This window comes from Triticum aestivum, chromosome 6B (assembly GCF_018294505.1).
Source record: "Triticum aestivum cultivar Chinese Spring chromosome 6B, IWGSC CS RefSeq v2.1, whole genome shotgun sequence".
Lineage (NCBI taxonomy): Eukaryota > Viridiplantae > Streptophyta > Magnoliopsida > Poales > Poaceae > Triticum > Triticum aestivum.
In genome coordinates this window covers 70,120,977-70,130,582 of record NC_057810.1, presented here as the reverse complement: position 1 = coordinate 70,130,582, position 9,606 = coordinate 70,120,977, and the positions used below count along the sequence as shown (strand labels likewise).

The following is a 9,606-nucleotide window of genomic DNA, read 5'->3' as shown; positions in this document are numbered from 1 at the left end:
AGGGGTTGTCAATCCCTTCACGGCACTTGCGAAAGTGAGATCTGATAGAGATAGTATGATAAGATAAATATATTTTTGGTATTTTATAATATAGATGCAAAAAGTAAAGATGCAAATAAAGTAGATTGAAAGCTTATATGATAAAAGATAGACCCGGGGGCCATAGGTTTCACTAGTGGCTTCTCTCAAGATAGCATAAGTATTACGGTGGGTGAACAAATTACTGTCGAGCAATTGATAGAAAAGCGAATAATTATGAGATTATCTAGCCATGATCATGTATATAGGAATCACGTCCGCGACAAGTAGACCGACTCCTGCCTGCATCTACTATTATTACTCCACACATCGACCGCTATCCAACATGCATCTAGAGTATTAAGTTCATAAGAACAGAGTAACGCATTAAGAAAGATGACATGATGTAGAGGGATAAACTCAAGCAATATGATATAAACCCCATCTTTTTATCCTCGATGGCAACAATACAATACGCGCCTTGCAACCCTTTCTGTCACTGGGTAAGGACACCACAAGATTGAACCCAAATCTAAGCACTTCTTCCATGGCAAGAAAGATCAATCTAGTAGGCCAAACCAAACTGATAATTTGAAGAGACTTGCAAAGATAACTCAATCATACATAAAAGAATTCAGAGAAGATTCAAATATTTCTCATAGGTAAACTTGATCATAAACCCACAATTCATCGGATCTCGACAAACACACCGCAAAAAGAGTTTACATTGAATAGATCTCCACAAGAGAGGGGGAGCACATTGTATTGAGATCCAAAAAGAGAGAAGAAGTCATCTAGCTAATAACTATGGACCCGAAGGTCTGTGGTAAACTACTCACAACTCATCGGAGGGGCTATGGTGTTGATGTAGAAGCCCTCCGTGGTGGATTCCCCCTCCGGCGGAGCGCCGGTGAAGGCTCCAAGATGGGATCTCGCGAATACAGAAGGTTACGGCGGTGGAAATTGTGTTTCGCTGGCTCCCTCGATGTTTTCGGGATACGTAGGTATATATAGGAGGAAGAAGTACGTCGGTGGCTGCTCGAGGGGCCCAGGAGACAGGGGGCACGCCCAGGAGGGGTGGGCGCGCCCTCCTATCTCCTGTCCGCCTCGTTTGCTGCTTGACTTGCACTCCAAGTTCTCCGGATCACGTTCGTTCCAAAAGTCACGCTCCCGAAGGTTCATTCCGTTTGGACTCCGTTTGATATTCCTTTTCTTCAAAATACTAAAATAGGCAAAAAAACAACAATACGGGCTGGGCCTACGGTTAGTAGGTTAGTCCCAAAAATGATATAAATATGGAAAATAAAGCCCATAAACATCCAAAAGGGGTAATATAATAGCATGGAACAATCAAAAATTATAGATACGTTGAATACGTATCAGCAGCAGGGATGTCCTCGACACAAAACATCTTCATAGTTAATTTTTATGATCCCCGTGATTAAAAATAAAATAGAGCACACAATGTTAGACATCTTGCCATACAGTGTTATGAACAAAAACAGAGAAAAGATACAAAACATACCATAGTGTATTTCACGATGTTGGTCTTGGTAAAATGATGCACAAATGGCCTTACCCAAGTATTGCACACTTGATGGTAGGATCGCGATAAGTTTCGCCTTCTCATCCTCATTAGGCTCTTTCATTCTTTGAGAGAAAATTGCATAATTGTATGGATCATCATCATCTCCGCTACCCTCATCCTCATCCTCATGCTCCTGGCTATCGCCATCCTTGCTAGCATCATCATCATCTTGGCTCTCATCATCATCATCATCCTCATCATCCTGGGAATCTTCATCATCCTCGTCAAGCTCATCATGTTGGTCGGAGAAATACTTAATCTTTAACTTCTTGACCGCTTTCTTCAAGTAAAAGTCTATGTACTCTCCCCGGGTGAGCTTATTATTTGAAATGTACTTGTTCCATCCGTCGCCTCCTATGATGATTTTATCCTTTTATTTACAAAAGTCAATTTTGTATGATTGCCCTTGACCATCTGAAAAGTTGAAACTATCACCAATTAAATTATTTGGACCCTTACATTGCATGGGATACACTATATAACAATTAAGAATATTGCAGTTAATAATTAATGGTATGCACAATACAACAAGTCAGGAAGTGATTAGAATTGAATGATGAACATTGTTTCCACAAATTTTTCGAATCCATCCCTCAAAAAGAGCCCGAATTCTACTACATGGGATAAATTATCCCTACAGGGATTTTTGCAGACATTGCAAACCTTAAGCACCATGATCCCCTCCTTCAAAAAGTTGAACATTGTTATCATTGCAGACATTGCAAACCCTAAACACTGCATGAAAGTAATATATAGGGGAGCGTGGCTTGCCACAGAACTAGTTAAGAATTGCTAAACATTTAACAGTTTAAAAGTTATTAAAAAATATGAAATAAATAGGGGAGCCTCACTCTAACATAATAAGATGATCCAACGGTATGATTTTGAAAATATGCATGTATGTATCCTCGGCAAAAAAAACAAGCATTTCAGCTCACTACAATATCAATATATAAGCATGTTTATCACGAAATCACGGACATATATAGTATGACATAGCAAGATTCATAAGTACTACATTAAAGCAGGTTCAAACATCTGAAGTACGGACTTATACGACAAGGCACAATTGAGAAATCAACTCCTAATCTAAGTCAATCTCAGAGCCGGAGTCGTCATCGTCATCGTCATCCTCGTCGGATTCCTTGGCGAGAGCATCCCACTCTATTGGGTCATCCTCGGCAGCCTTCTGGTTGCGTGTGGTGATCATCAGCACCTCGTTAATAGTGTACATATGCGGATCCTCCCGAAGATACCGTTCCACCAAGGGATCGGTACTTTGACGTTCACGGGCCCTAAGGAGCGCCTCGGCCTTCCGGTGCTCCTGCTCCTCGGCCCTGGAGACTATCCTCGTGTTAGGAGGCGCTATCTCACTCGCGCGCCAAGCATCCCAAGGAAAGTTGAGCTGGGCCCTTCGCCCCTGGTACTCGAGCGCCTTGGCATCATAAGCGCCTGCCGCTTCTTCGGCGAAGTCGAACGTGCCGAGCCATTGTTTCTTGCCAGGGTTTTGGATTTGGGCGCCCCACTTCCCCTAGGGCCTCTGGCAAACACCACGGTACCTGTCGTTGTCCGCCATTTCAAAAAAAGGACCTAAAACATGCAAATAAATAAATTTGACGAAAGAACCGAAGAAATCTTCAACAACACAATTTGAATTAAAAATAAACAATTTTTTTTGGCATGACCTCTGCATAAAAATTGACACATTAAGAGCTAGAAATTTGGCGAAATGGAAATAAATCAACGTTTTGTCAAAAAAATTGCGCTTGTAGTATGAATCCCTGTAAAGAAATGAAGACATCTACTACAACAGAATATCAATAAACAAGGAAATTTGGCATGACCTATTCGTAAAAATGGACACATTAAGTGCTAGAAATCTAGCGAAACGAAAATGAGTCAACGCTTGGCCAAAACTTTAGCACTTATAGCATGTGTACCTGTAATTAACTGAGGGCATCTACTACAGCATATTAATTATTGAACTTGATATGAACAGAAATAATGCAAAGAATAATAGAATATATATGTGAGACTATATAATTGACCTTTAATATGAACAATTTGCGTTTCCTCGTGGATGGTTACGTATGTGGCTGCTACAACTATAATAATTTTGATGTGTGCCTTCAAAACTATAGAACTATAACTACAACTATATTTGAACTCTAGTATGAATAAATTGAACTCATTAACGATTATGAACACACAATAATAAAAATATATACCCTAACCCTAATCCTAGTTGAATGCTCGTGTGCGTGTGCGTGGCGACCGCGGCCACGGGTGGCGACGAGCAAAGCCGGAGAGAGAGGCGGGGACGGCAGGGACGACGATGTGTATTACCGAGTGGAGGGCGGGGGGGGGAGATCATTGGTGAGGGCGACAGATGCAGCGAACGGACGGCAACGGCGACAGCAGACGACGAGGGCGACGGCGGATGGACGGTGACGGCAACAGCAGACGCCGAGGCCGATGGCAACAGCGGTAGCGTGCATGAGCCGATCGATGGAAGGAGAGTGAGAGTTAGGGAGTGAAGGGAGTTGGGGAGGAGGGCGGGCGCATGTCGGGCTGTTGAGTTCGCCTAATGTGGCGGGCGCTTCAGATTGCCCACCACCGCTACTTTGGGATGGCAGGCGGCACCGCTGATTTGATTTGGGCCGACCCCACAGCTAACTTAGTTGTGACGGTTGCTGGCAGCTGCCCGCTACAGGTAAAATATGCATAAATATTTTTTTTGCTATCGGATGCAGCCACTAAATTGTGGCGAGCAGTATTGTACGCTCGCCACTGGTGCCTCACAGAGCGGTGACGAGCAGTTCTACACACCCGCCACTGATCGCATTCATCACGTGTCCACCCTCAGCGGCGCTTGTTTGTAGCGGGTCATGTGCGGCATCCGCCACTGCTAGCCCAGTACCTCTGGCGGTCACGTTCTAGCACCCGCGACAATTACTCTTGCTAACTAGCAGTGCCGGGTGGCCCACCACACCCGCCACTCATTGGGGTTGGTTCACCTATAAGTCATTTCCCAGTAGTGTTTGACGGGCCGGGCGTCGCCACCATCGTCGCTGTCACCATCGGCGCCGACCTGGTAGAACGGGGGGAGGGTTGAGCGGCTAAGGTTGCCCCTTCGACACCGCTCGCGCAAGCGGCTCGGGGGGAGATGGAAAAAGGGGCGAGTGACTTCTGATTTTCAGTCGGTCAACCCCAATTAAAATTATGAATGTATTTTCGCAATTCGAATCTATTCCCTGTGTTCCAAAATACTTGTAGTTGGTATAGAAAGAGTATATATTTTTGATGGTGTATGACGTGGCATGTGAGACTGACGGGTGGGAGCCCACTTTGGTCTGGGTTGGGATGAACCAGATCAGAGATCAGACCAGACACCAGACCCACGCAACCCACTCCACCATCGGCCATCGCGCTTTTCCCATTCACTCGCCGCCGGCGCCGCCATGCTCCGGCTCAGGTGCTGCCTCCTCACCCAGCTCCTCTCGTCTCCCTCCGCATCTCCCGCCTCCCAGCTCCGCCGCCGCGCCCGCCATCTTCCCGAACCCTAGCTTCGACGTGGAGGGGTACCTCGTCTCCTCCTGCGGCCTCACCCGAGCACAGGCCCTCAAGGCCTCCGCCAAGCTCTCCCACCTCAAGTCCCCTTCCAAGCCCGACGCCGTGCTCGCCTTCCTCGCCGGCCTCGGCCTCTCCGGCGACGACGTCGCCGCCCTCGTCGCCAAGGACCCGCTGTTCCTCTGCGCCAAAGTGGAGAAAACCCTGGCCCCCGTCGTCGCTGGGCTCACCGGCCTCGGCCTGTCACGTTCTGACATCGCGCACCTCGTCTCGCTCTCCCGTGACAAATTCCGATGTAGATCCATCGTCTCCTATCTACAATACTACCTGCACCTCTTCGGCTCCTTTGAGAACCTCCTCCCTGCTCTCAGGCACGGCTTATGCCTTCGTTCGGCCGGCCTAGAGACAGTTGTCAAGCCCAATGTTGCGTACCTTCAAGAGTGCGGGCTAGGTAATTGCGACATTGCCAAGTTGTGTATCGTTCAACCATGGCTGCTCACCTCAAACTTAGAGTACGTCCGGGCAGTGGCGGCACGAGCCGAAGGTATTGGTGTGCCCTGTGGCTCTGCGATGTTCAGGCGCGCGTTGTTGACTATTGCACGCCTCAGCAAGGAGAAGATCGACGCCAAAGTGGAGCACTTGAAGAAGACGTTCAGGTGGTCAGATGCTGAGGTGCGCATTGCTTTGTCCAAGTCTCCAGGGATGCTGAGTTTTTCTAGTGACAGGCTGCAGCGCATCTCAGAGTTCCTCATCTCCAAGGCAGGGTTGGAACCAGCATACATTGCTCATCGGCCGGCAATGCTCAATTATAGCCTGGAGGGCCGGATCAAACCCCGTCACTATGTTGTAAAGTATCTCAAGGAAAATGGATTTCTAGATCATGACCGGGACTACTATAGTACACTCTGTATCAGCGAAAAGGTATTCATGGAGAGGTTCATATGTCCTCACAAGGAAGCTGCACCCCACCTCGCTGAAGACTATGCCGATGCTTGTAGAGGGGAAGTGCCTTTCAGTTTCAGATTTACATAAACCAAGAACGGGCTATGAGAATTGGTAACTGTGTATGGCGCAGCAGTGTATACACTCTGTGCAGTGAGCTAGTAATTTCTGTTTCGGTGTTTGCCTAATTGGATGTTGGTTGTCTGCTCTAGTATGTCTGGTACATGTCAGTTTAGTGTCACTAATTCCATATGAAACTGATAATTTGATTGTGACTTCTTTGTATGTCCATCACACCATTCCAGTAGAGAAGGAAGCATCGCACTATGGTGAACATGTCCATCCTCATATCATATTGACACACATAATGGAACCAAGAGTGTGTGAGATCTGGGTATTTCTGCAAATGGTTTCAAATATCAGTGATAGAGTATGCCTGGATACTCTATCGTTATGTTCTCAACGACCATTGCAGTTTTCAGTGCAATCCTTAACTACCTTTCCATGAAAAATGTTCTCATTTTGGTCATTATTAATTGAAGTCTCAAAATTTCCCTTTGGATGGCGGAAACAATTGTGGAATTGTTGATGGCCACAATGTGTAGATCACTGCCGAGGATGCAGTTTTGAACTAGTTTGTTGGTTCCTTCCTCTTAGTTCTTCTAAGGTGAAAGTCTTCGTTTTCCTGCAGTTGCTCTGTTTATAAGATATTGACTGTACAAGAAAGCAGGTCATTGTTTACTAGTAGTAGTTTGTATAAGCTTTTTTGCCCCGCTCTATGTTTTTCGATGGCCTATTGGCTTATACTTTTTTTAGGGACATCTGATCTCAAAATTGAATAATGTTGTTCGCGTTCTGAAAATACTTGCAATTTTACGGCTGCTTCAGAATTTTTATCACCTTTCGAAAGCCTTATATTACTTAAGCTTTATCAAGCACAAAAAGATAGGCCATGTTGTTTCCTTCACAATATTAATTATAATGTTAAATGTATTATATATCTGGATGACTGTTAGGACTGAAGTTTGAGAGCCACTGGGTCCATTTTATGCCACACAAGTAAAACCCAATGTATCCACACACACAGTGTAAACATGAACTCTTGGAGTTATCAGGTTGTTGCTGCAGTTAACACTAGTTATTTTCCCCTCTTTATTTGCTTCAAGGATTACTGATGGTATTGCACTTATTTACTTCCTGGTCCTCTTGTTGGTGGAAGTGCTGCATCAAAGAATGTAAACAATTGGCTCGATGAGATGATTACATGGTATGAATCTTCCACCAGTATTCCGAGAGGTGGTCCTTGCAAGTTGCTTGTCTCCTTGTTGAAGATACTGTGTTAGCAAAATGGGAAACCACACACCATTTGGGTCAGACCCGTCACAGGAGGTATTTTGTTTCATGCTTTATGTTGTTGCAGTCATAGTTGTAGTTATATTACCCATAGTTCAAAAAAGCGCTAGGCGTTAATTGTGCGTTTTGCCACCGCCTTGCGCTTTACTGATCAAAGCGCATGCTTATGGGTAGTTATGCACAGATTAAGCGTAGTTATGCGCAATGCGTTTTGCCAACGCCTAGAGCCTAGGTGCGCTTAAGCGCTCGCTTAGGCGCGCCTTTTTTAACTATGATATTACCATTCAATTGTGTGCCTTCTCCCCTTTGCTATAATTATTCGTTCGAAATTTTCATCAGAAGGAAGATGCCCATAATGCTCGTTCTACTTTAATCCACCCTTGTGTTGTGATGATGTCATATAGTGCAAGCAAACTAATACTTTTGATACGATTACCATTTCTGAACGGTTATGACGGACGCATTAGACTTGTTTTTTTAATAATTATTATGTTTGGTATTATTGCCTGGACATATCATAGGTTCGGATTCTACATTTCCCCTCCGTTGATCTGTACTGGTTTCTGAACTGAACTATTACTTGCAACTACCGGCTACTGGTTTCAACCTGTTTCACGGTCCTCATTTAGGCTACAATTTAAAGTGGTTCCTTTCAAGGATTCAGAAGATTACTGAGTTGGCTTATACCCAGTGCTACTAGTATCTCAAATTATAGATTGGTATTATGAGGTAGCTGAATGTCTAACTCGTCTTCTGGCAATATGAGACGGTGGAACCTTGCAAAACTTACTTTTCCTTCTTTCGTTGAGTAACATAAATTAGACCTGCCATTTTCGTAGCACCATTTATGGGATGATTTTGACTATTTCGGTAACCTTTGCACATCCAACTCTCGTTTGAATTCTTGGTAATAGGATACTGACGGTCCAGAGATGGCAGTAGCTAAGCTGTTTTCATCTTGTAAGAGAAGTGGCGCTCATATTGGGGGGATTTTGAATCCAATGTTCGTTTCGGGGAAATATCCCCTCTCGAAGTCTGATGCAGGTTCTTATATTCTGTGTTATTGCCTTATTTAACCAAGTGTCCCCCACCCCCGGTACTACTTGTGGGTTTTACAGTGTCTGAAATGAAGATAAAGATGTATCTCATGGTCATGGGGTAGCAGTAGCATGCTGGTTTATCATCTCAATAAGCTATAGAGCAAGGGGTCCATGGGTATGCATATTTGTTTAGTGTGCTTACTCGAAAGTTTTCAATTTGCTGAATGTGGATGTCGCTTCCTTTCTACCAGGAGAAGATGATCTGAAACTGGGTGCAGACGCATGGCGCCTAAAACGAGGCAGAAGATCAGCTTCAGTCCAGGGCACACTGCAGGCGCATATTGCAGTCAGCCAGTCAGACTGTCAAGGGCCTCGGTGCCCAAGACAGCAGGGCCTCGACTACGTAGTTCGTAGTCTCGGTGGATAGGAGCGCTAGTGTTTTTGCCTGGCTGCTCAATGGTGCGGGAGGAGAGGATAGGAGTAGAGGAAGAGATAGAAGATAATAACTTTATTGCTTGCGTCCAAGGGTGCAGGTTACAGGATATATAAAGGCCTTACGGGCTTCTAACAACTAGGAAACTAACTATGCTTCTAACAAACTAGGAAACTAACTATTCCTGGACTCTAGGAACCAATGCAGGATCAGGACTCCCTGTCCTGATCACGCTTCGCCAGCCGTGGTTGGCCGTTGCTGGGCACGCGACCCGCGCCTGTACGCAACGTCCCACATGACATCTCTCCCGCCCTCGACGAGCAGCTCGTCCTCGAGCTGAAAAGCGGGGTAGCGCTCGACGAAACTGTCAAGATCCTCCCATGTTGCCGATGACGCAGCCTCGCCCTTCCAGTGGACAAGGATCTGGCGCACGCCGCGTGCGAGACGTGAACGAGTCACGCGTTCCGGTTCCGGGACTGCCGCACCGTTGTGGATTGGAGGCAAACACGGCGGTGCAGTTGGAGGCGTGCCGAAGAATTTCTTGAGGAGGCCCACGTGGAACACATCATGGAGGCGCGAGCGCACCGGTAGCTCAAGGCGGTAGGCGACGTCGTTGACGACCTCGGAAATGCGGTATGGCCCGTAGAAGCGTGGCTTGAGCT

At 45.8% G+C, this 9,606-nt stretch overlaps 1 pseudogene; it reads left to right on the top strand.

The window, feature by feature from the left end:
* Positions 1 to 5,067: 5,067 nt before the first annotated feature.
* LOC123133526 (uncharacterized) lies at positions 5,068 to 9,124 on the top strand (annotated as a pseudogene).
* The last annotated feature ends 482 nt before the right edge of the window (positions 9,125 to 9,606 follow it).